Raw genomic sequence first — 27,711 nt, forward strand, 5'->3', positions numbered from 1 at the left:
CAACAAAGGCTATGAGAAGATGAGCCAGCTATGCCTTCAAATGTTCACCACATTCTAGAGCAGAGAACAGTCATGTACCATTATCAGTAGCCCATGCAATGATGTAGGAGCCCAGTCCAAGGTGATGCAGCTTACAGTATGGCTGTGTAGTTGTCCAGGGAAACTGATGGGCCAGCTGGGGCTTGCAGAACCTAAAGAGACCTGCAAGTAGCAATTTGCTAACTCAGTGGGGCTACCATGCAAAAAAAGCTGATCACCCAGGCTAGTCAATGTATTGGTTCAAAATCATCAACTGCTTAAAACCAGGTTCTCTGCCAGAGCATAGCATTGCTATTCCTTAATGCCCAGATTCCTTTCTTACTGTGTGATGAAATGGGGAATTAGCCAGACATGAAGATAGGACCTTGTGATTCAGAGCTTTTCATGTCCTCTACTAAGTTAACTTACACACTCAGCACAGGCTAAAAAATACCTGAGGATTTTCTACACAAGACAAATCTGGGAACTGCTTTGCCCAAAGGCTATTCTGTAGAGTGGAGCTCATCCAAAGACTTACAACTTACTGCTTGTCTCGGTTTATGCTTACACAACAAGAGGGCTTGACCATCATTGTAGACAGTTTAGAATGGATGGTGGATTTGGAGGCATCGGAATAAGCAATGTGTAGCTCTCTATCCCACTCAAAGCTCCTGGATGGGAATACTTGAAGAAGGAGATGTCTATGTGAAGACTGATTCTGTGAGCACATCTGCCGACCTAGAGATCTTCAAGCCACAGGGCAATAGAAACATCTCAAGCAACTTCCGTGTAATGAGAAATGAGCAGAGGAGAATCAGACTCTGATTCCAACACAGCATCAGCTGGGGAAGCAGCTGCCTCTATGCATCAGCTTCTAGCCACTTCTGCTTGTCTGGCTTGTCTCTAGAGCATATCCTGAACATAAAGTGCCTGAGACAGGAACAAGCAGTACCTAGGCTAAAGCCACAATGACACAGAACTTACCTTGCTTGTGCAAAGCACCAGACTCACTTTCAGAACCTGGGGCAAGTCTAGATCCCCAATTTTGAAAAGCATTTTGATGATTTCATATATCTATAGGATGGATTTTTTTGTCATTTTCATGTGAGCACATGTGTCTCCCCCTTCTCCTGCTGGAATTTTTCTCAACTGGTGTCCCATGTTCTCTTTTTCTGTGTGTATGGTGCCAGATAATTGACTCCAAATTTTTCTGGGAGAAATGTGCATCTATATCTCAAGACTTTGTTTTCAAGGAACTAACCAAATAGGATGTCCATCTTACTTCCTTGTTTATTTGTATTTTCTTTTATGTCTAGAAGAAATTAGTCATGAAAAATCTAAGACCAAGTCCAACATTTGGTAGTAGGGGAGAGGAAGAGAAGGCAAGGTACTGTGTCCTGGGAATGTGACTGATTTTCCAGACAAACCTTCTCGTCTTCTTGTCCACATTTTCTCGTGATTTGTTTCAGAACCCTTCCTGACCTCACTCTTTTGACCTTATTTCATGCTCTTCTCTCCACCTGCCTGATAGTACTCAGCTGCAGACACAGGACACATTTATGCATCTCTCATCAGTATAGGGCTCAGGATTATCCCCCAAGGGATATGGCGTGGGTGCAAAGATGAGAGCACAAGGCAGAGAATGTCACGAGATGGACACAATCTCTTCCATAGAAGCCCTCATTTTTAGGGATATTAAAGGACAGACACTATGGCAGAAAATTGTACAATGTCCTTGGCATTATAAAGTTAAACTCTGGGCCCTTTGACCATCCATATGTTCTCTCCATGTAGGTTAATCAACCACAAATTATATAACAGGATAGGGGTTGGAAATACAAAGGTGGATGAAGTAGCCCTTGTTCCCAAAGAGCTAATGGGTGAGACTGGCTCATGGGTCCATGATGGTGGCAAAAAGTACGGTGACCTGGGACCACATCACAGAAACTTGTAATGAGGTCAGCTCAAGAGGCCCTGGGATCACATTGTGATATACGATAGAGCTCCTAAGTACCAAACTGAAAGATGAAGCTGAGAGGAAGATGTCTGCGGAGAGCATTACACTGGAAAGAGAAGCCCCAGAGAGCAGAGAACAGAAGCACAGAAGTAATACAGTGGTAGCTGGAAGACTGCAGGTCAAATAAAGGAAATTGTGATGTTTGTCCTGGGGAGAAGTGATACCTGAAACAGAAACAGGGCTAGCCCCTCTGGATGGACTTAAGCCATGCAAGAAGATAGAGACTAAGGAAAACCATCAGAGCATTGCAGATAGATGAGGCATGAAGGGAGATTTGCATTTGAGGAAGGAAAAGTCTGGATGGAATGTGAAGAATAGTTTAAAGGAGACAAAACAGAAGACTTGGAAAACACGTGGGAGGCTGTTGACATGAGGTGGCTTAGAAACAGTGTTCCTAGGAAGTCTCGTTCTACACCTGTCACCTCAGGGTTCCTGATGACCCGTGAGCAAGACTTTCTAGAAAGAGCCGGTTCATTAATCACGTCACTTCTGTGGTATTAATAAAGCAACTATCATGGCTTTATTTTGTATCGACAACACTATCATGTAAATATTCCTTACTGATAAGGGCCAGTCTCCCTCAGCATTTGTCAGCCACTAGGCTCAGGGAGCCAGCTACCTTGCATTTCTTCACTGCCTCTGTAAAGAGAAGTTTTCTCTTTGATTATGAGTAGATACACAACTGCCTTGATGCTTGTTCTAGCACAGCGGAAGAGGATAACTACCAGGGAAACTCGCCAATCACAAGGAAATCCGAGTGTTTCTCTCGTACCCCAGTGTTGTCAGTTAGGTTTCATTTCAAAGTCAAGATTGTTCAAGCCAAAGTACAATTGGTTTTAAATGCTGTCTTTAAAGAAGGAATATGTTAGAGAAAATTGCTTGACACTCATTAGTGTGAAGCATGAGGGCAGCACTTCATGGCTGTGACTCAGTCTAAAAATTTCATCATCTCTACTAGTTTGCCAGGGTGGCCATAGCGAAGCCTAGCCAACTGGGGGATCTCAAATGACAGAAAGATATTGCAGTTGGGAGGCCAGGAAACAGAAATCAAGGTGATCAAGGTAGCAAAAGTGGCTGTCTTCTGAAGTCAGTGAGGAAGAATCTGTTCCTTGTCTTTCTCTTCACTACTAATGGGAATCGGTTGCACTCCTTGGCTCATAGAACACCCTTGCCTCTTTTTTAATGCTGACATGGTTCTCTCTCTCTCTCTCTCTCTCTCTCTCTCTCTCTCTCTCTCTCTCTCTCTCTCTCTCTCTCCCCCCTGTGTGTGTCTGTGTCTGTCTGTCTGTATCTCTGTCTCTATGCCTCTGGCTGTGTCTGTCTGTCTTTCTGTCTCTCTGTCTCTCTGCCTTTCTCACTGTCTCTATTTCTCTATTTCTGTCTCTCTCTGTCTCTCTGTGTGTACGCATTTGTGTGTGTGTGTGTCTGTCTCTCTCTGTCTTTGTCTCTGTGTCTCCCTTTCTCCCTGTCTCTTCTGTCTTTATCTCTGTGATTCTGTCTATCTCTGGTTCTCTCTCTCTCTCTCTCTCTCTCTCTCTCTCTCTCTCTCTCTCTCTCTCTCTCTCTCTGTGTGTGAGGGGAGATTTATCTTTGTCAGTATGAACCCATATGTCTAGACCGAGCCATCCCATTTTAATAAGTTAGACTGAAGCAAAGCCCATCATAATGGGCTCCTCTCAGCTGCGTCCCTCTGCGATGACCTTTTTTCCAAATAAGATCCAATTCTGAGATGTCAAGTGTTCTTATGTTTCAACATAAGAATTTGTTGTACATTGACAGATACAATTCAGTCCAAATACCACCTAATATGATTTCAAAATTAAATAAGTTATCTTCTATTTAAAAAAAATAAAACCTTGAAGATCCTCCAGTTTCTGAGTTCTTCTTCTGTTTCTTTCTTGAGAGACTTGAAGTTCTTCTCATACAGATTTTTCACTTCTTTGGATAGAGTTACCCTAAGATATTTTATATTATTTGTGAATATTATGAAGGGTGTTGTTTCCCTAATTTCTTTCTCAGCCTGTTTATCCTTTGCGTAGATGAAAGCTACTGGTTGGTTTGAGTTAATTTTATATCCAGCCACTTTGCTGAAGTTGTTTATCAGCTGGAGAAGCTCTCAGGTTGAATTTCTGGAGTCGTTTATGTATACTATCATATCATCTCCAAATAGTGATACCTTGACTTCTTTGCCAATTTGTATCCACTTGATCTCCTTTTGTTGTCTTATAGTTCTAGCTAGAACTTTGAGTACTATATTGAATAGATAGGGAGAGAGTGGGCAGCCTTGTCTTGTCCCTAGTTTTAGTGGGATTGCTTCAAGTATCTCTCCATTTAACTTGATATTGGCTATTGGTTTGCTGTGTATTGCTTTTATTATATTTAAGTATGAACCTTGAATACCTGATACTTCCACCACTTTTAACATGAAAGGGTGTTGTATTTTGTCAAATGCCTTTTCAGCATCCAATAAGATGTCGATGTGATTTTTTTTCTTTCAGTTTATTTATATAGTGGATTGTATTAATGGATTTTCATAGTGAAACAACCTTCCATGCCTGGGATGAAGCCTACTTGATCATGGTGAATGTGGTTGATCGCTTTGATCTGTTCTTGGATTTGTTTTGTAAGAATTTTATTGAGTATTTTTGCCTCAATGTTCATAGGGAAATTATTCTGAAGTTCTCTTTTTTTGGTTGGGTCTTTGTATAGTTTAGGTATTAGAGTAATTTTGGCTTCATAAAATGAATTAGGCAGTATTCTTAATGTTTCTATTTTATGGAATAGTTTGAGGAGTGCTGGTATTAGCTCTTCTTCTGCACTAAAGCCATCTGGCCCTGGGCTCTTTTATTGGGGTGGGGGGATTTTTAATTACTTCTATTTACTTAGGGGATATGGGTCTCTTTAGATAATTTACCTGCTCTTGATTTAACTTTGGTTCATGATTCTAGTTTTGTTGATTCTTTTATCTCTTTGTTTCTATTTGGTTGACTCAGCCCTGAGTTTGACTATTTCCTGTCATCAACTCCTTTGGGGTGTGTTTGCTTCTTTGTTGTTGTTGTTGTTCTAGGACTTTCAGGTGTACTGTTATGTTGCTAGAGGAGAATCTGTCCAATTTCTTTACCAGGGCACTTAGTTTTTTTCAGCACTGCTTTCATTGTGTCCCATAAGTTTAGGTATGCTGTGTCATCATTTTCATAGAATTCCAGGAAGTCTTTAATATCTTTCTTTATTTCTTCCCTGACCAAGTTACCATTGAGTAGAGAGTTGTTCAGTTTCCAGGTGTATGTGGGTTTTCTGTTGTTTTTGTTGTTACTAAAGTCTATCCTTAGTCTGTGGTGATCTGATGGGATGCATGGGACTATTTCAATCTTCTTATAAAGGTTGAGGTTTGTTTTGTGACTAATTATATGGCCAATTTTGAAGAGGGTTCCATGAGGTGCTGAGAAGAAATTGTATTCTTTTGTTTTCGAGTGAAATGTTCTGTATATATCTGTTAAATCCATTTGGTTCATAACCTCTATTAATTTCATTGTGTCTCTGTTTAGTTTCTGTTTCAGTGACCTGTCCATTAGTGAGAGTGGAGTGTTGAAGTCTCCCACTATTATTGTGAGGGGTTCAATGTATGTTTTGAGCTTTAGTAAAGTTTCTTTTATGAATGTGGGTGCCAGGATAGGAGAGTATGATGAGATACAACTGATTTTCAGTTGTCACTGAGAGTTTGTAGTTTGGGTGAGCTAGGGCAAAATCTATGAAGTGAAGGCATTATGTCCTCCTGAAGAACCCAGAGAATGAGTTTTTCAACATTTGAGCCTTGTTCCTATGGGCCTGGATAGGACCACCATAGTGAGTCTTAGAATGTCATTTCAACGTGCCCTGGATGGGATGAACACATGCTGCCTAGGGGAGTAGCTGACGTGCATCAAAGTGTTTACTCGACCCAGATCACATCAGAATCAACCCTTGTAAAAATAAATAAGGTATGTTGATTTTTTGTGCAGATGGTTAAACAAATCTGATGGGGCAAAATGAGTTCTAGGAATAAGGGATATCAGAGGGCAAAGCTGCTGAAGATAGCAAGAGCTGCACCTGGACAATTTTGGGGCATAGTCCCTGGCAGCTGTGAGTGGCTGTTCTAGGGGACTGCAGTGCCAAGAGAAGAATACTTGCCTGCCAAAGAGAGAAGCTGACTCAAGGGGGCAAAGTCAAGCTGAGCTGAATTCTAGGGAAACGTAGAAGAGCAATCATCCAGAGAGGGGCTCTGATAGAGCTCCCTGGCCACTGTCTGCTCTTTTCAGAAGTCTGGACTCCCTGACCTCCAAGGCCTCCTCAAGGTATGGAGTTCTCTCCCTCTTGGATGTTTCTATCTCCTTTCACTGATGCTCAGGGAGACTTGTGACTTGAGCTGGAAAATACTGCTCTGGGAGGGAAGAACGGTCTGTTGTCCTAAAGCAGTGTGACCTTGGAAATGTAGCTAAACTTTTCTGGACTCGATGTCTTTCTTTGTTTTCTGAGATTCTTGGAGTTCTGGAAATCATGGGCTCTTCTGGGTGAAATGGATCTTAGAAACCTAGCCCAGTTTTGTGGCTGAAGAAACTAATGCTGAATTGAGAGATTTCATTATTGTCAGGAAACTAATCTATTAAAGGCAGGGTACATAAAACTTGAAGATCTTCCTTCTCACCAAGAACCAATTCCACAAAGGCCCTTGGTGTCAGAAGCCTACATTTGTTCCTCCTGAGAATCCTCTGAAGTACAGTCTTCTACCTGCCTCAGACTTGTGCAAACTGGTTTCCCCAATGGCTTCCTGCTGCTGAATAAAAAGTCAGAACCTTACATGTCAGACACATTTCCTGCCACCTCCATTTACCCTCCTGCAGTTCCCTCTTTCTAACTGGCTTCAAGCTGAGTAGAAGCAAGGATCTGATTGTTGTGAGTGGGCAGGTTCATCAGAGGGTACAGATAGACCAACAAAAAGACTTATTCCAAGCAATATCCAGTTTCCCAAAGGAAACTCCTATCCAATGGATGAAAGATATTATTATGTAAGGATTGTTTTATGATTTGATATGAATTTAAATGATCCGTTGTGAAATAGAATGCAGGGATATGGCAGCACAGGTTGGATGGGAGCTAACTGGATGTTCTGCAGTGATTGGATTCTCCTGGATCAATATCCTCCTCCTCCCGCCCTCCCTGTCTTATCTTTGGCTTAGAGAGCCAGGTGCATCCAAGTACAGGATTCCTGATCAGCATCAGCACCTCTCAAAATCTAAGAGAAAAGTTGGCTCCTCTGGGTAAACTGAAGCCTTAGCAAGGTACTGATGCCTCCTCTGGGTGACTATGTTACACCTTCCAAAGTGATTTGGCTTTTATGTCCCAGTTAGATGGTTTGGTGTCAGCAGCATATTGTAGCTTACATTGAGGATAAGTTAAGTTATTGGTCCCACCCCCCACTTTTTTTTTTTTTTTTTTTTTTTTGAAACAAGGTCTCTCACTGAACCTGGACCAATTTGCCAAGAGTACCAAATCAAGCCATAAGCAGTCTCCTGTTTCCGCATCCCCAGCCCTAGGATCAAAGGCATGTGCTACTAACACCTGGGCTTATAGATGGATGCTGCAGATGTAGAACTCAGGTCCTTTTGCTTAGTGCAGCAGACACATTACAGACAAATCTGTCTCCCCAGCCCTCATTTTGTTCATTCAAATATCATCCAAATTTATCTGTGATAGTATAAATGAGTGAGTTGCCATTCCCCTTCTCACACTAAGCCTTTGAAATTCAGGATGAATTTCATACTAACAGTGTGCCCTTCAATAATACAGATATATTTCCGATGGAGTCTGCTGCCATCCAGGATAACACATTTGTGCAGGAATATGTGCTTTGAGCCCTGTGGTGTCTAAGGTGTATCTTTCAACCCAGATCTTTGACGTGTTAGAGAGCAGTGACATGGTTGGAGTCACGCATTCTGTTTCAGGGATTCTGAGCAGAAACGAGCCAGGAAATAGTGACCGTTCCCTGGCTAACCATTCCTCCCCAGAAGCATCAATGTTCCAGTCCCAGGCAGCTTTCCAGACTGCCCTAATCCCTTGACATGCCTCCAATGCTAGTTCCCAGCAGTAAGCATGTAAGACACCTGCCTTCCCTTGGTAGAGTTCCAGTGTTAATTATTAACAAACAAATCCACGGTGCACCACAGCAAGATGTCACTGTAAGGCTACCAAGTTTCCTAGAACATGTCCAAAAGGACTTTGTTCCCACTGGGTTCCTAGTCTGAGTCCAGACCAGTGTATACACAAACAATGGGGGTGGTATTTTTATTAGAAGAACTTCAAGCTACCAATCCTGGAGAACACACTTGGAAGCTTTCTCTAGGAAAATGTCTGTTCCTATTTGACCCTCAACCAGACAGGTGTCTGGGAAGAAGAAAATCACACTACCTAAGAGGGAACTGCAGTAACCATCCATCACCTCTGGCATATTTATAGATAAATTCACCTATTGTATGCAGCAACTGTAATGGAGGATAAGCTTTCAGGAGATTTGATTTACTAATGACATAGACACAAAGGAGTGGCATTCACACACCCTGGATATTAGAGTGGAGGGGATGTGGGAACTTTGTCCCATTCTAGAATATGCATGAGGCCTCTGAAGTACAGACAAGGATGGAGCCCAGAGTGCAAAACTAACAAGAAGAGGGGCAGATTGCTTCCTACCCAAGGAGAGCTGGATATCCAAAGCTCACTTCTGTAAAGCCTTTCTAGGAGTTCCTTCAAATTTTGTTTATGTGAAACAAAGCTTTTCCTAATGATGTAATGTGGCTTTGGCCTAAGTCACATCAAAGTACTGTCATCTTAAACTAGGGGTTAATTGTCGGGTAGTTACTATCTGTATGGCCCTGGCACACTCGACAGCTACTCCATTTCCGCAAGTGCAGAGCCCTGTGACTCACTGGGGACGGGCATGAGCGTTCTTGCCTTACTAGGAAGATTGAATAAGCACAGTCAAGGTGCTTAGCCATCTATTACAGCAGCACCATAAGTCCTGCCTTTGTTCAGGTAGCATCATGGCCTGAAGACAGGTCCAGGTAGGGTCATTCTCCCAGGCAGAGACAATATCCAGGTGTCTATGTAATGATACGGGTACCAGGATCTTGCCAAATCTGACCATCCTAGTCCACCCAGACTGTTGGTATGGTTTTATCTTCTAACTTAAAACAAATGCTCTTTTGGAGGAAAAACTTTTAATTAGCTGATAATCTGATGATTATCAGGACTTCAATGTCATCACCAGCACTAAAAGACCAAAGTCTTATGAGCAAGGGCATACAAACATACATGTCTTAGGACTCAGTCCATATAGTCAGATGGCCAGTTGTTATCTAGATTTTAACACTCTTGGCTTACTTGTCTATTACAAATACTATGGAATTCAGGTCATTTGGAGACTGCCATCTTTCAGTTCAGAAAAATTATTTTGAAAATCCTTCAGTTCAGAAGAAATTGAGGTTCTTCAAAACCCATGTTTCTTGCTGTTTGCAGCCACTAATTATTCCATAACCCTGAGGTTGCAACACTGTTCAGTAATGGGCTGTGAACCTAAAACAAAGTTATCATATGCTAATATGAATGTCTATGGCCAATCCCAGGCCAAGTAATCCACTTATTCCCTGTGGCTTTTCCTCCAATATCAATGCAAGAGGAGTAGGGAACACACCTGCATCCTGAAGACCCTGTTTGCTATGGCCTGGAGCTCCTTGGACCTGGTGAAATTAAATGAAAACAATATGATGATATCCTCTAGAGGGAGACCTGGGTCTGAAATCAGGATGCTCTCTGGTCATAGGAGGCATGGTGTGGGCTTGTAAGCTTGAGTAGAGGACATGAAGCTTAAGACCAGGGCCTTTTATTACAAGCCTTTTATTGGTGATGTACCTCTAACAAGGTACATTTGGCAACTAAAAGTGTGTCCAGGGAAAAGCTGCTAAGAATCAGACTGAGGAGCCTAGAAACTCTGAGGAGAAGTTAGGGTGCTTCCCCCAGAGAAACTGGATGCCAATCTATTGTTTGAAAGCCAGTCCTATAGAACAGGTCTTCTTTGTTCCAAATAATAAAAACAGGAGCTAGGTCAAGGAAACTGTTGCAAGTTATTCTCTTACTTCTACACGCATCATGCATGCTGTCACACACACACACACACACACACACACACACACATATATATATATATACATATATATATATATATATATATATATATATATATATATATATATGCACACACATGCATACACATACAAATGTGTATGTGCATGCACATGTACAAACAAATGAATAAATAGGCAAATAATTGTAAAGAAAATAGTTGAAGTCAGAGCAGTGAATTGAATGAAGATTCCAAGACAGAGACCCTGGGTCCTTTAAGCTGCCTGCTCTCTAAGGTGATGCTTTTCTTGGCATATGATGGAGAACAGGGGTACCAGCCATGGAATTGATGGGGCACTAAAGAGCCTGTTAGAGAGATGCTAAGAGGCTCATTTGTGGATTTTAAGTGATGAACAAACAAAGTGGGTTTATGGTTTTGGTGTTCTGCAAACTGTGATTTTCGACTTAGGCCATCCCACATATTAAAAATAAAACTAAAAATAAAATCAGGCTCCATGGGCTTTACCCATCCCATCTTAGCATGTCTGTTATTGTTGTCCTTGCTCCATTCACGTTTAGCCAGGCATGTTGGTGAGCCTTTAAGTACAACTTCTGAAATTACTAGCAAGCACAATCTCACAGCAAACTCCCTGATCCTCTGCCTCTGACAATCTTTCTGCCTCTCTTCCACAATGATCCCTGAGCCTTGGGTATAGGAGTGGTCTTGTAGATTGGGACTGGGATCCTCCATCCATTTGGATTGGTTGTGGTTTGCTGGGAGGGTTTCACTGTCTGTTGCATAGAAAGGTTTCTTCAATGAGGGGAAAACTCAGGGGTGAGCACGACACTTCTCTGTGAGTGTAAGGACTCTAGTTAGGAACTATGCCAGCTTAGCAAAGTGCTGCTTGCAGTTTCTCCATGACGTCACTGGCCCTTCCTAGTTGGCTGGGTTCCCAATACCAGGTGTGATTTTCCTCTTGTCAAGTGGGTCTTAGGTCCAATTAGAGAACTGTTGGTTACTACTAAGGTATGTGTGCCAGTACTACTGAACCCTTTGTATTACCATGACATATTGGTTATAATGATAACCATATGTGTTATATGTGTGTAATATACATGCAATATATATGCTATTTATGTGTAGTATATATATATATTTATGTGTATTATATATATATTTATGTGTTTCACATATATGTATGTGTGAGTGTATGTGTGTGTGTATGTGTGTGTGTGTTCCAGTTCATGGCTGTCATAGACCTACTGGCTGCTTCTCTCCTTTGGAAGCTTGCATGGTGCATTCTCTAACCATGAAATCTAATCCTCAAGGAACAGGCTTTCAGGTCAATTCCCGTTTGGGAGCCTCTGTCACTGCGTCTGAACTACTTGGTGTCTTCAGCATTAAGAACAGAATGCTAGGAAGGTGTGTTGTAAGTAGTTTGTGGTATTTTGTTTTGTTTTGTTTTGTTTTGTTGCTAAGCCAATGGGTCACAATAAGCAGAATGGTGATGTGGCTAAGAACATGGGCTGTGGAGGCTAAGGCCATAAGGTTCAAATGCCAAGTCTTCTCTTATTGGAGTCTGAGAATGTGGGGCAGTTACATAATTTACTTATGACTGTGCTTTGGTGTGGAGATAGAAATGATAATGTTTGCCCCTGCTGTTATCACTAGGTTTTAATCACAACTATCTTTGACTCACAATGAACACTCAGTACATGCTGGAAATGATTCTCATAGAAGGAATATTACCTTTTATTTCTTAAGCCAATGTGAGAACTTAAAAGGCACCAGCTTGCAAACACAGAGACTATGTCTCTTTTGCATTGTGTTCTAATGAAAGGAAAATTAAATGCACATACATTTTTATTATAATTAGGACACAGTTCAAAAGTGATAAGCCCTGTTGGTCTAGGGAATGACTACTCCTATGACATAAAGGAAAATGAAATCAAGTCCAGTATAGATTTTTGGCCATGAAGCTCAGAGAGTAAGTAAGATTTCTGGAATTCCTATCATTCTATGTGGCTCTATGGCTTATTCCCCAAGAGAGGCAAACAATTAAGGCCCTGTGCAGAGGTGCTTCCACCCTGGTGTACACAGTGAAGTAGTAACAGCTGATGGACGACCTCATTAGCCCTCCCCTAAGCCTTTCTGTCTCATCATGAGTCTCAGCTATGTGACCACGGGAAACAGGAGAGAAAAAGATACAATGGGGACCACGTGTCTCTCCTTAAGTACTGCTTATGATATTGAGGTTGGGGGTCTCTGAGCCATTTATTCCTCCTCTGGTTCTTTGGACCACTTGGGCATTGGACTCTACACCCCTGGCAGATCAAGGCACATTCTGTGGCTCTTGGGAGCCTTCCTGATCCTATATGGAATGACTTAGATCAATGGGAGGACAGCAGCAGACTCCTGCAGTCAGTCAAAGTGGTTTCCACTCCTAGGAGGAACACACCAGTTTGTTTCTGTGTGAAATACAGAAATATGACAGCTTTGTCGCAACGCTAAGCAAACCATTGTGTGGCAGAACAAGCTTCTTTTTCACGTCAGAGGTTGACACACTGGCCCCACAGACAACACCAACTGTTCCCTTTGGAAACAGAATGGTGGCAAGAATGAGCAGTTATGTGGACATCATCATTCTGGATCATCTCTAAGATCAACATTATTTTAGAATGCTGACAATGATATGTTTTGTGGGCATGCTCCAGGGGAGGATTCAGTACATGGAAAATACATGCTAATCATCCACACATAACTGAGGGAATCATAAAGAGTGGATGATGCCCTGAGGGAATGTGTATTATTTACAGAGATATCTCCATGTCAAGACCCAATGCATCAGATCCATGGGAAATCGGCAAAGCCTTCTCTGGTCTGAGTATGACTGTTGACAGTGTGTGCAAGCACGGGTGTTCACTAACAATTTACCAGTTTGTGCAAAAGCTAGCAACTGCAGCTTCCTCCCTGCAGGTGTGTACTGCCTGAGATAGCTCAACCTTCTTTGGAGACTAGCTAACCAACCCCCTGTCTCGTAGATAACAAAACCCCTTACGTTTCAGACTGCCTCAGTAACTGATCTCCTCCATGCAAAGAAGCATAGCCCATCCAAACGCAGCTACACGTGTCTGTGTCTGTCCTTTCTTCATTCCCTCACTGCTCAGTCAGGTCACCTCCAAGCTGCACATGGAACACAGAACATCCCCATCACCTTGGGCCCAAGCGTCTGGCATATGCTTCCAATCTTCAAGTTTTGAGTGGAGAGAAAATGTGGGCTGGAATCTACAAATGTGAGCTGGAAGCCATTCCTCATGATAACCCTCGCTCTTTCTTGCCTTTTTCTTTTCTGTGTTTTTTTTCTTCATTTATTGCTTATGACACTAGCAACGCAACCTATTGGAATAAAAATGTGTGCTTCCCAGAACATTGTCTAACTTACTTCTCAAAGAAAGGGACCATTTCTGTTGATAGTAAGACTTGGCTTGAAAGGGCCAGTTAACCCTGGCCCCAGTTTGTCTTGATCAACATCTCTAAGGCGTCCTATATTTGATCTAGCACCTACAGAAAGAGTAGCTACGCTCAGAAGAAAAAAATATCTCTACAAAAGATTCACTTGTATGAAATATTTTATACACTAATCTAGCTGAATCGGTCTCTTTCTGGTAGAAAATACAGTATCCAAATATATAGGGAGTAATTATGATAGGTAAGCCTGATAAAGAAGACCTCAGATCATGTGTGACCAGATAAGCCTAGCAATTGTCTGAAGACTTCAAACTACCCCTTAGGACTACTGAAAGGATGCCTGAAGAAAAACATCTAGAAACAAGTTTTGTGTGGACCAAACAAGGAGCAACAGAGAATTTTTGCACACAGGGAGTCTATGTAACTGCCCCAGTCATTTCTCCTAAATCTTTTTCTGCTAGAAAGACCTTTGGTCTGGTCCCACTCATCATTTTAAAAAGACTTACAGGATTGAAATGATTTTAGCCTCTTCTTTCTTCCTTCTTTACAGAAATGAGTTCTGAGACGAGAAGACTTGGGTGGTTAAGTCTGATGCTGTTAAATATATCAGGGGTTGAAAAGGGCTTAGAAGTGTAACATTCAGCTGGGCATGGTGGCACACGCCTTTAATCCCAGCACTCCGGGGGGCAGAAGCAGGCAGATTTCTGAGTTCGAGGCCAGCCTGGTCTACAAAGTGAGTTCTAGGACAGCCAGGGCTATACAGAGAAACCCTGTCTCGAAAAACCAAAAAGAACCCAAACAAACAAACAAACAAACAAAAATGTAACATTCTGATTGATGGCATGTCCCTTGAAATGTTTCTGAGCTTTACTATGCATTAAATAACTTGAAATGAATGCAAGCATGCACAGTGCTTCTTTCTGTCTTACTGAATTTAAGGATGCCAAACAATTCTCTCATTTTTCCTTTGCTGGAAGGTGTGGCTCACCATTCTATTAGACAAAATTGTAGCTGACCTCTAATACCTAATTAGTGCAAAACAATGCTACAATTATTGGGCATGACTTTGACACGTTTTGGCTGCTAATGCAACCACTCCTAGTTAAATAGATTGGCAATGAAGTTTCAATGCAAACTTTGTCAATGAGGCCAGCCTACTACTAGATATCCAACCATATAGACAGGTAATGGCTGAACAGATCTTCATTCCTACAAAACCTCAAGAATTATCCATTTTGCAACTTAAGTATATGCTGTTCATTACTTTTGTACAAGCTTGCTCTCTCTCTCTCCCTCCACCCCCCCCCTCTCTCTCTCTCTCTCTCTCTCGTGTGTGTGTGTGTGTGTGTGTGTGTTTTAATGGCTTACGAATCCACATAGGATTCTTGTACATATTCATTTTGGTTATTTATTCCCCCTTAATTAATCCCCCTTCATCTCCATGTCTCTCCCTGCCCTGCTGGACCTAACCCTCTTCTTTGCTATATTCTCTTACCCACTGTCCTTCTTTTACATCTTTATTTCAATCATGTGGACCCGTTTCTCATTACCTAGGCTTTATCCATACTCACTTCTACTTAGAGACACATGTTTAACAGTGAAAGGATAAGATTGCCATCTGAAAAAGGGTGTGGGGATATGGCGTGTTTATTTTTCTGAGTCTAATTTCTTGAGTTCTTTGTATATATTGGACATTAGCCCTCTATCAGATGTAGGATTGGTAACAATCTTTTCCCAATCTGTTGGTTGTCATTTTGTCCTATGACAGTGTCCTTTGCCTTACAGAAGCTTTGCAATTTTATGAAGTCCTGTTTGTCAATTATTGATCTTAGAGCATAAGGCATTTATGTGCATGTGTTTGTGTGTATGTGTTTGGAAGCAATGCTTCTCCCATTTCTTGGAGACTTTTTTTTTTTTTTGGAGAGCAGTTGCCTAGATGTTCATCAGCAGGTGAATAGAAAATGTGGTGCATACCTACAGTAGGATTTATTCAACAATAAAGATAAGCAAAATTACAAATTTTATAGGAAAATTGATGGAACATCTCTCTCTGTCTCTGTCTCTCTCTCTCTCTCCCTGGTGGTGGGCATATAAAATGCAGTAGCCACTTCAGAAAACGGTCTGACAGACATCACTCAAGAGCCTCAGACAAAAGGTTGTCATGTGAGCAAGGGAGTCCACTATTGCCTATATATTTCTCTACGTTGGTAACAGATATAGTATGTAAAAGTGTTTGTAGCAGTACTATAACACTATGCATAGGTAAAAAACAGCTCAATGTCTATCAACAAATAAGGAAAAAAAATGTGCTAAGTAATATGATGGAATAGTACTCAACTGCAGAAAAGAATGAAGTAGATGACATAGTGATGCAGTGTAGAACACAGATAAGGATCAACAGTATTATGCTAGGCTAAAAGTCACTTATTTGTTGTCTATAGGATAGAACCTGAATAGGTAAATCCAAAGAGAGAAATGCTAGAGTAGTGTTTCCAGGGGCTGAGAGAAGACTAAACTGAGTGTAGATGGATTATATGTCTTCTGCTGCTGCTCCTTCCATGTCTGGCTGACGACAGATGTTTTGACAATGGATGAGAAGCTGATGAATAATTTTTTTAAAAAAATACTGAACTTTACGTTTTAAAAGGGTAACTGTTATATGAGTACTCTCAATTTTAAAGGAAAAAAAGCAATGTTTAAAAGTGGGCCAATGTTGGAAGTCAACTGTGAGAAGTTAAGAGCAGATTCACAAATAAGCACTGGAATTGGGCCTTGATTTGGGGGAATATTAAGAATATAACTAGAAGACGTTGTAAGAAAAGTTTGGATGAGTCAGAAAATAGGGAGACCGGCTAGAGAGATGTCTCAGTGTTTAAGAGCACTGATTGTTCTTCCAAAGGTCCTGAGTTCAAGGTCCCAGCAACCACATGGTGCCTCACGACCATCTGTAATGAGAACCAATGCCCTCTTCTGGTGTTTCTGAAAAGAGTGACAGTGTACTTGCATAAAATAAATAAATAAATAAATCTATTTAAGAAAATAGGGGGACAATTGTGTGTTAGCAAAATACAGTAGAGACTAGACTAAGGTTCATTAAAACACAGGCCAATAAAGATGAGGCCACATGTATGTGTTCAGGACACATATACTGTAATACGTAAAATACATTAAAAAGTTCAGACTTCTTCAGGCTCGTGAAAAACACACTGTGAATGCTTTAACCCTCATTGTCTGATCGTAACCCATTCCTAGTCATCTCCCTTTCCTTTCCAGCTAGTTTGCATCTTACGTCCGCGTGTGTACATGTGCAGCTTCTATATAGGCCGCCACAGCTGATTCCTGTTTGTCCTTTTCCCAATTTTTTATTTGGTATTTTCTTCATTTACATTTCAAATACTATCCCGAAAGTCCCCTGTACCCTTCCCTCCCCCTCCTCTACCCATCTACTCCCACTTCTTGGCCCTGGTGTTCACCTGTACTGGGGCATATAAAGTTTGCAAGACCAAGGGGCCTCTCTTCCCAATGATGGCCAACTAGGCCATCTTCTGCTGCATATGCAGCTAGTACTTGGATGGAAGGCCACAACTGACTCTTAAAGACTGTATGTAACACCAAATATTAGAGCAATTGTCTTCACTTAGTAGCATTTCTGAGGGTTTAAGTCCCTTTCATTTGGATTCTCAGTTTCCATGTGCAATGAATTTTTTTACAGGTGAGCAAGAAAAGTATGGAAGGAAGCCTAAGAAAGGCCGCAATGAGACTTTAAAAAATGATGCCAATTTTAGAACGCATCTTCTCTTTCAGACTTGGAAAATTAACTTTTATTACTGCCCTATGCAAACTAAATTTAAAATAAGCTTTGGATTATACCCCGTGCGTATGAGCGGACGTTATGACATTGATTGACAACGTCAGATCTACCCTCAACCCTCTGAGAGTATGATTCACACATACCTGGGATCAGAAAAGAAGTGTTTTCCAGACTAGGCAAGTCACTAGAGCTCTGGTGGTACTCAGGGTAGATTTCTTCCCCATAATTCCTAGCTAAAGATGAAAGATACAGACAAATGACCCATCCTAGGAGAATTTACAAGGGTAGTGGTAAGCAGGTAGGTTTCAGAACAGCTCATGAAACAATTCTGCAGCAGGAGTCAAGGAGTCCCAAAGAAGTGGCCTATATGGGACAGCAAGGAGAGACTCAAAAAAAAAAAAAAAGGAGGAAAAAAAAACCCTATGTGGGGCTCAGCAGTGAAGAGCACTGAGTGCTCTTTCAGAGATCCTGAGTTCAATTCCCAGCAACCACATGGTGGCTCACAACCATCTGTAATGAGATCTGATGCCCTCTTCTGGTGTGTCTGAAGACAGCTACAGTATACTCATATACATAAATCTTTTAAAAAAAAAGTCCTATGTAAAAGGCATAATGGTAGATGTTGCAAGAAAGCAGTGTGTGTATTGGTATCTGGCAGGAGGCTCAGGAATGTTCACATCACAGTCGTTAGGAAAGGAAAGCAAGGGACCCCTTATTGTAGGATATATGGACAATTTAATCATGGGGTTTTTTTCCCCCAATAATAAAATTTTCAGCAGGAAAAAAAAATAACAGTAAACAGTAAGCTACGTGTAACATAAGGATGAAAGATTTCAAAACCCGTCTTTTACAAAATGCACAGCAACAGCTTCTTTTGTGACAGCATCATCAGTCCCCGTGGTTTGCAGCCGGATGTAACAAGCCCTTTTGAAGAGCTAAGAGGGCAGAAAGTTTCTGTTGCCAAATATATAAGAGAAGCAGGAAGCACTTAGCCTCGGACCAGGAAGGGCATCCTTGCAGGAGACCCTGCAGGTCTGTGCAGTTCATTGCCCAATGCTTCCCTTAAATAAAGAGCCACAGACTTCAGGAGTGTGTTCCCCCCTGAGTGATTCTGCAAGAGTTGTTTGCCCTCCAGCACTGGGCTGTGCTGAAAGAGTTTAGTTTCCCAGGGAACAAGATCTGGGTCTAAGGCAAGGCAAGCAGCATCCTATGCCCAAACCAGTAACTCCGTTTTCTCAGCCTGCCAATCACATTGGAGCTTCCAGACCATCAGTAGCTGGGGGGGGGGGGGGGGGGGGGGGAAGGCCTCAAGTCTCCAGTCCCCATCATGATAGTGAGACCCAGAGGAAAGGGAACACCTGTTGCCACCATTTTGAAGGGACAGTGGTGACCCATAAAGAGGGTGCTCTAAAGGAGACAGGACAATTCAAGGACTTGGATAAAATATCAAACTGACAGTGGTGAGCAACTGTCAGGTTCTAGGACCAGTTTAATCCTGACTGGGCAGAGGATAGGGGCCATCCACACAACCCCTGGAGGGAGCGTTCTATAGAACCGGCTGCCTTGGTCAGCTTAGGGCAACCAGCATTAAGGCAGCAGGAGGAGGGATATAACCCAGGCTCACCTCTCCCAACCCCTACACAGGGTTCCTTCCTGCCAAGGCTCTCTACACCTTTAGTTTACAGTGGAAATCAGAAGGCAGTAGGACTCAGGTGCAGACCATATAATTCAGAACAGGAAACAGGAAATGTGGAAGAAGGAGGGGCTAAGGGAGAGCACAAACATTGGCCAGCTGCAGCCCGGCCCCAATTGGGACTGCAGACTTGGGTAGATGGATGGTTGCCACATCCTGCTCTGAGCCTTTTGAGTGACTCTGAGATAGAGCGCCTCTGTGGAGTTCCACAGAGCAGGCACACAGGCTGAAATCATGAGGTTTGTATTTTACCTCCTTGCCGGTTTGCAAGTCTTGAAAGCTCACTCCTCTAAGCTGATGGCAGCCCTCATGCAAAGCAATCTGATTGCTGTGTCTGGGGTTCAATACACACACACACACACACACACACACACACACACACACTCAGGTGCACGTGCATACACACAAAGACAGAACAGTTTGCTTGCAACATTGTCATAGCTTAGTGAACAGTATAGCATTGTTCTGGCTCAAGAAGCCCTGGTTCTTCAAAGCTCCTACTTAGATGAAATTATTTGCATCACAAACAAAAATTGTTTTGCATTTTTTAGATAATGAAGGATCGTTTAAATATATAAATTAAGGGCTATTTAGAAAAAATAGGTGTCTTTGTGAGACTGGCTTAATTCACTTACCATGATCATATTCAGTTATGGTCATTTTAAATACAAATCATGTGTGTTCCAATGACGTGAGATTACAGTGAACTATCTAGGGAAACTAACAGGAGTGGAGTAGGGACAGGAGAGGAAGAGAAACGATGGGTGATGGGCACATATGCTCAAAACCATAATGTACTGGGGCTGGAGAGATAGCTCAGCGGTTAAGAGCACTGACTGCTCTTCCAGAGGTTCTGAGTTCAATTCCCAGCAAACACATGGTGGCCCACAACCATCTGTAATGGGATCGGATGCCCGCTTCTGGTGTGTCTGAAGACAGTGACAGTGTACTCACATACATAAAATAAATGCATCTTTTTTTAAAAAATCATTATATACTTGCATGGAAATGACCCTATGTAACCGAGTTTCATTTAGTTGTTTTTCAATTGTTAGAGAAAGACTAAATTTTCTCTAAGATAGCCATATGAAGACAGTTGATCACTCTATGTCCCAGAAGCCCATCTGGAACTTAGCATTTTGAGCAAACCATAAATTTGATGAAATACCTCCTATTCAAGGCGGCAAGCATTCATTTGCCTCACATTTCTAAGTCTGCCCCTGTGACTGCCTTAGCTCCTTCTTCCCAAATTCTCCAGTTACCTGGCCCTTAGGGGTGGTAGCGAAATCTCCTTCCTGACAGCTTCCTTGGCCAGGTGCTTCTGTGTGGAGTCAGTGCCCAGGCCGCCAGCTGTTCAAGTGTTTGGGCATATGCACACACAGGAACGACTTGGGCAACACCCTTTGCCTTGTTTCGGGATGTTCTTCTTGCAGACCCTTGCCCAGACATAGGGAGTGCCTGTGAAGTGCTCCAGAATAAATCGGAATGTCCCACTGAAGCCAGACACCGTGGTCTTCATGTTAATGTGTAAGTAGAGTAGTGATCATTTATTTATTCTTTGATTCCCTTTTGCAGAGTTTTTATTGCCCTGTCTGAGATATTGGAGTTTTCTGCTACAGTAAATTTAGCAGGATTTCTCCAAGGTGACTTTAGCGCCAGTGAAGGACTTATTGTGCCTCTTCAAGTGGTTCTATCACTCTGCTTGTGCTAGGGGTAAAATGAGGTGCCAGGTGGATTCAGGACAAGCAGACACAAGCAAGCTAGGAAACCTGGCACTCGATCCCCTCTGCGGTGCTTAGGCAAGCCTTCTCGGCTACTGAATTTTGAACTTTCACAAGAACAGATCGGCTGTTTGTTCAATGGTTTATTACTCCTGCCACAACAACGCATGGCATGAGGTTGGCGCGGCCTGTTTATTTCTTTGTGTATATGGATATGTGTTTGTGGGTGTACATGAATGGGTGGTATGTGTACACACGTGTGCATGGGGAGACATGCCCAGGGCTATTTAAATCTTCTGCCCTTTTCCTTCACTTCCCTCCTGTTCCTTCTTAAGAACAAGCATTGCTTCACCTTTTCACTTAAATTTCTCCTCTAGAAAAAACTGTTATCATTCAACTCAACATGTTTTCCACTGAAACTTCTTCCATATTAATTTTTAGGTTTTCATGTTCTCGTTTTATTCGTACTTATTGGCCGCTATTTTCAAATTAATAGAGTCCAATGTCATATTTCTGTATATTGCATCCCTGTTGCCCATCTATGCTTCTCCTCCAGACTATTTCTTCCTGTGCTTATTCGCTTAGTGAAAGTACATTGCCAGGCTAGAAAGGTGGTTTGTTGGCTAACAGTGTTCTCTGCACAAGCCTGGGAACCCGAGCTTGGTTCCTCATATCCAAGAAAGGAGAAAAGCAACTCTGAAAGTTGTCCTCTAACTTTTTCATGTGCACCGTAGCCCATGTGCACCCACACCCACAAATACACACCACACACACATACACAAAATAATAATAATAATAATTTTAAATATATCAACTGACTTACAAACATTTGTTTTTTTTTCCCGATGACATTTGTGATGTTAACGCATAATTTGATTCTAATTTAGTTGTAAGCATATTCTATTTTGACTCTTTGAAGTTTTTTGAAATTCAGTATCTAGCTGTGGTGGTGAGCTTTCCACATCAACTTATCATAACCAAGAATCACTGGGAAAGAATATTTCAGTTGGAAAAATTATTTGGATCAGAGTGATCTGTGGTCAGGTCCACGAGAAAATGTCTTGGTTGCTAATTGGTGTTGGGGGACTCACTGTGAGTAGCACCATTCACTCATCAGGGGACAGTGAGCTGTCCAAGGCAAGAGAAAACGAGAAGACCTCAAGCAAGCAGGCCGCATGGCTATTTGTTCATGCCTGCTTGTGACTGTAGACATTATGTGATGAGCTGCCTTGAGAGTCTGCTTCAGTTTCTCCTCAGTGACAGACGGTAACCTGGAATTGTAAGACAATAAACTCTTTCCTCCCATAAGCTGCTGCTTCTTGGATGCTTTCTTGCTACAACAGAAATTAAACCAAGGCATCAGCTTATATTCTGCCTGAGTGCGTATCCCAGGTGCCCAGAAGTGTTGGCTGTTGTACTCTGCACATTTCAATGGAGTATCAGTCAGGTTATGATGTCCTTCCTAATTTTTTAGCAAATGTGGTTTATTTTATTTTTTTCAATTTTTATTATTAACTTTTATTAATTATTCCATTCATTTACCTCTCAAATGATATCCCCCTTCTTGGTTACCCCTCCCCAGCCCCATCCACCTTCTGTTTATTTTAATTAATTAATTAATTAATTAATTAACCAGTACAGAAAAAGTCCACTGAAAAATCCATGTCCTGGGCCCCAAAATACAAATAAAATCAAAAGGAGTAGAGTCCTGCTGCTCACATTTCTTCGTGAGTAGTTATAACTTCCCTGAGATTTTTTTATACCAGGGTTTGTTTCCTCCTGGTTTCTCCTCAGTGACGTCATCCTGAGGTTAGTGGTTACTGTCACTGTCTCTATCCTCATCTTGACTCCATAATATTCTTCCTCTTTCGATCCAGACCCTCAGGGTTTAAGAGTAGCTTCAAGCTGAGAAAAGGTCAATTTTCTCCAAAAAAGCTTCCATCTCCCACTGAAAATGGCCATCTCAGAGTGAAGTACACTCATTCTGAAATGTCAGGGCCAATTGGATGGTCATCAGAAAGCTTGGCCTGGTTGATATCTTTATCAGCACAAACCTGAAAATGCACAGTCCTCCAAAGGGCGGCCTCTTTGTGCTCATCCGAAAGTGATGGAAGGAAGGCAATACAAAAGGGGCTGAACTCTGGTCACCAGAAGTCAGAAACCATGCAAACAACCAGTAATGAATAGTGAATTCTAGAATTCAAATTAGCAGATGTTTTAAAGAGACAAGCTTTCAATTTTCATTTTAAACATGAGCAAAACCTGTGTTCTGAAAGAAAAGATTTAGAGAAGAGAAAAAGCAAAAAGAATATCTAACATATTGCATGACCCACCACTCCCACAATGTGCTCCTGGTAAACTTGAATCACATCTTTTCTCCATCCCGATAATTCTCTAACTCTCAAGGAGAGGCCTGAGTTAACTCTCTGAAATTCCATATCTTAGGCACTGGATCTTCGTGATTATCAGGATGTGCTGTCTTTATCACTTTGAAGTGAAGACAACTGCTGTCCTGATCAATGACTTTGAATTTAACTTATTCTTTTTCCGTCTTGCTCCCTAAAGCCTTTGGTGGACAGTTTTGTTCCTTGGTTCTTGGGCTTCCCCTTCCTAAGAGTTTTGTTTGCATGTCTATTCAGATGCTAAAATATTGTGTTAACATCCATGGTGATTATTTTAATGTTTGTTCTTTCAGTTTGGGCAGTTTGGCATTTGGGAATTATACGTACTTTGACACTATTAAATTAGATGAATATAGAATTGTATCCTTATGATGAATAAACCTTTTATAATTACTAAACTCATGGTTTATAAATAACAAAACTCCCTGCATCTTTTGTCTTTATCTGATATTAGGTGTAGCTGCATCAGCTTTCTTTTGGCTAATGTTTTGATGGTGATATCTTTTTGTATTGCTTTATTTTCAGTCTCCTACTTTCTTTTGGATTATTTAATCCATTTACAGTTAATGTACTTACTGGATTTTAAATTTTACATCTCCCTCTCACAATTTCTTTTACTTCTATAACTTATATTCTTTTATATTCTTCTTGACTTTTTAAAAATGTTAATCAATGCCAATGTTTTACTATTCTCTTTGTTCTATTTACTGTCCCGTTAATACTGTCTACTGTGATTCTCCAAGTCATTACCCAAGGATTATATGTTCTTTCTTTGACCTGTTACAGTTTACTTTAAGTTAGTCTTTCTTTTATTTTGTATCCACCCTGGGAATTCCTCCTGGGAATGATGTTATGCTAGGGTACAAGCTACCATTGAGTCACCACCCTACCCTGTTAATTATAATGAATAATGTAACTAACTAGCTTGCAACAGCTTAATGTCATTGCAAATATTTCTCAGCTTTCCATTATTATTATTATATACTTTCATATATATATATATATATATATGTTACAAGATTGTTAAAGTTACAAGATATTGTTGTATTAAATGATCAATGAATGTTAAAATTTACCAAATATTTACTCTGGTTTTTTTTTCTTATTTTATTTATGTGAGTAAATTGTAGCTGTGTTCAGACACACCTAAAGAGGATAGCAGATTTTATTACAGATGGCTGTGAGCCACCATGTGATTACTGGGAATTGAACTGAGGACTTCTGGCACAGCAGTCAGTGCTCTTAACCACTGAGCCATCTCTCCAGCCCTACTCTGATTATTTTTATTCCTTCTGGTGTTAGTATCATCCTTCTGTGATCATGCTTTTTACTTTTTTATTTTTCATTTAGAATCATGTTTTCTGAGTTTTGGTAATGGCACTCCACTGTGGGAATGTGAAATTTGGGTCATTGCCATCTAAAACTCAGTCACTTTGGCAGCATGGCTCAGTTGAATGGCCTCAAATCCCAGGACACTTATTTCATTATGTATCTGTCTCTGCTCCAACAATTGTCCAGAGATACTGACCAGTAACAAATCTCCCAAGACAAAAAAGAAGAAAAAAACCACCCAGGCCATTATCAAAATCACCTCACTTCATTGTTTTTTTCCTCCAGGATCTTAACTGCTCAGATCAAATGGACCATTTAAAGAGCTAGAAATGATAGATAGATAGATAGATAGATAGATAGATAGATAGATAGATAGATAGATAGATGATAATAGGTAGATAGATGATAGGTATAGATAGATAAAAGATTAATATTTGATAGATAAATAGATAAAAGATAGGTAGGTAGGTAGAGAGGTAGATAGATGATAGGTAGGTAGGTAGGTAGGTAGATAGATAGATAGATAGATAGATAGATAGATGATAGGTAGGTAGGTAGAGAGATAGATAGATAGATGATAGGTAGGTAGATAGATAGGTAGATAGATAGATAGATAGATAGATAGATAGATAGATAGAAGTAGTTGGTGGTAGCAGTGATGATAAGAAGATAAAAAAGCAACTTTATGTTGCCTTAGAAGTAGAATTTGTCTTCCCATATAAAACTATATACAACACTGAATCTATTATAAAACATCCTTGAACATTATGTCATGTGGACAGACAATACTCTGTATACACAAAAGGCAATACATTCTTTATCATCTATTTAATGGTCAGTATTAGTAACCAAGTTTAATCACAACCTTCTAGATAATACTACTGAGATGCCAATGACTGCTTTCAATATATAAGCCTGAATTATGAACGCTCTATAATGCAGCCATTACTTTTTGAAATTTTTAATATTTTTATTGGATATTTTCTTTATTTATATTTCAAATGTTTTCCCCTTTCCAGGTCTCCCCTTTGGAAACTCCCTATCCTACCCTCCCTCCCCCTGCCTCTATGAGGGTGCTCCTCCACCCACCTACCCACATACCGACTCCAACCTTCCCATCCTGGTATTCCCTTACACTGGGGCATGGAAGACTCTCAGGCCCAAGAAGGGCCTCTGCCACATATGCGACTGGAGCAATGGGTCACTCCATGTGTACTCTTTGGTTGGTGGTCCAGTCCCAGGGAGCTCCAGGGGTTCTGGCCAGTTGACCCTGCTGCCCCCCCCACTCCACGGGGTTGCAAACCCCCCCCCCCCCTCAGCTCCTTCAGTCCCTTCTCCAACTCCTCCATCTGGGACACTGCACTCAGTCCAATTATTGACTGTGAGCATCCGCCTCTATATTTGTCAGGGTCTGGCAGAGCCTCTCAGGAGACATATCAGGCTCCTATCAGCAAGCACTTCTTGGCTTCGGCAATAGTGACTGGGTTTGGTGGCTGCATATGGGATGGAGCCCCAGGTGGGGCAGTCTCTGGATGGCCTTTCCTTCAATCTCTGCTCCACCCTTTGTCTCCAAATTTCCTCCGGTAATTTGTTCTCCCTTCTAAGAAGCACTGAAGCATCCACACTTTGATTTTCCTTCTTGGGCTTCATATGGTCTGTTCATTTTACCTTGGGTATTCCAAACTTTTGGGCTAATATCCACTTATCAATGAGTACACACTATGTGTGTTCTTTTGTGGCTGAGTTACCTTACTCAGGATGATATTTTCAAATTCCATCAATTTGCCTGGGAATTTCATGAAGTCATTGTTTTTAATAGCTAGATAATATTCTATTGTGTAAATGTACCATATTTTCTGTATCCATTACTTTTATGTATCACAACTTGGATTTTTTTACAGGTTTAATTTAAGGATCTTTAAAAATAAGATGGGGTTAAGATTGCAAGCCTATAATCACATGTATCTGGGAAGCTGAAGCTAGACAGTTGGAAGTTCAAGAATTCCTGGGATACATAATTAGCTCAAGGTCAGCCAGAGCAACTGACTGATACCTTATCTCATATAAAAAGTTAAAAAGAGGTGTGGACATGTATATCTGTGATTGAATGTTTCATATCCTAGGTGCACTTTCCAGTACTAAGAAAGAGAAAGAAAGAGAGAAAGAAAGAAAGAGAGAGAGAGAGGGAGGGAAGGATGGAGGGAGGAAGGAAGGAAGGAAGGAAGGAAGGAAGGAAGGAAGGGAGAGAGAAGAAGAAGAAGAAGAAGAAGAAGAAGAAGAAGAAGAAGGAGGAGGAGGAGGAGGAGGAGGAGGAGGAGGAGGAGGAGAACAACAACAACAACAAGAACAAGAAGGAGGAGGAGAAGGAGGGGGGAAGAGGAGGAAGAGGAGGAGGAGGAAGGAAGGAAGGAAGGAAGGAAGGAAGGAAGGAAGGAAGGAAGGGAGGGAGGGAGGGAGGGAGGGAGGGAGGGAGGGAGGGAGGGAGGGAGGGAAGGAGGGAGGGAAGGAGTCTACATATATGTCTTATGTCTGTACATACGAAATACTAAAGCTTTATCTAATATTTTTCTTCAAGATTACAACAAGAACATTGAACACTAATACAGAGAACATCTGCAGTGATGTGATTTGAGGAAAATGAACCCAAAGGCTCACTTATCCAGGCACTTTGAATCACTTTCTTAACTCTGGCCACTTAATGAATGTGGGGAAAAGGAAAGAAGTTGAGAAAATTTGAGATAAGACTGTTGGAAAGCAATATGTTCTATAGTTATTGTCATGAATTATTTTCCCCAAGAGTTTCTTTTATGGATATTGTCCTCATATAACCCAGGCTCATCACACAGGGCAGTTTATCCAAAGCAGAGCTAACTGTGGTTGGAAATTTTGCAAATATTGTAAAGTCTTGAGAAGCCTAAAACACATACAGAACAATGTGGAATTAACTTCTGTGAGGCAGGACCATAAAGCCTTGAACAACAATTCATATTTATTTAGAGAAACTAGGCTAAAGCAAAGCAAACAAACAAAAGAATTGACTGAGGGAAGTCCAAAGCGTATTTTGTTCCACCTCCTACCTCAGCCTTGGTAAACAGAGCTC

At 41.3% G+C, this 27,711-nt stretch overlaps 1 protein-coding gene across 7 annotated transcripts in view; it reads left to right on the plus strand.

The window, feature by feature from the left end:
- Positions 1-27,711, plus strand: part of Prlr (prolactin receptor) — a 171,953-nt gene that overhangs the window by 40,493 nt on the left and 103,749 nt on the right. The window contains exon 1 of one of the 7 annotated variants that reach the window (XM_006520034.3): positions 6,089-6,366. The exons of 3 other annotated variants lie outside the window; for them this stretch is intronic. The gene's annotated coding sequence lies outside the window, so the exon portion shown is untranslated. Of the gene's footprint in view, positions 1-6,088; positions 6,367-27,711 lie in introns of those variants that run through there. 3 more of the 7 variants (XM_006520038.1, XR_383824.3, NM_001253781.1) reach the window with 3 other exon arrangements.

The sequence above is a fragment of the Mus musculus genome, chromosome 15, assembly GCF_000001635.26.
Source record: "Mus musculus strain C57BL/6J chromosome 15, GRCm38.p6 C57BL/6J".
Classification (NCBI taxonomy): Eukaryota; Metazoa; Chordata; class Mammalia; order Rodentia; family Muridae; genus Mus; species Mus musculus.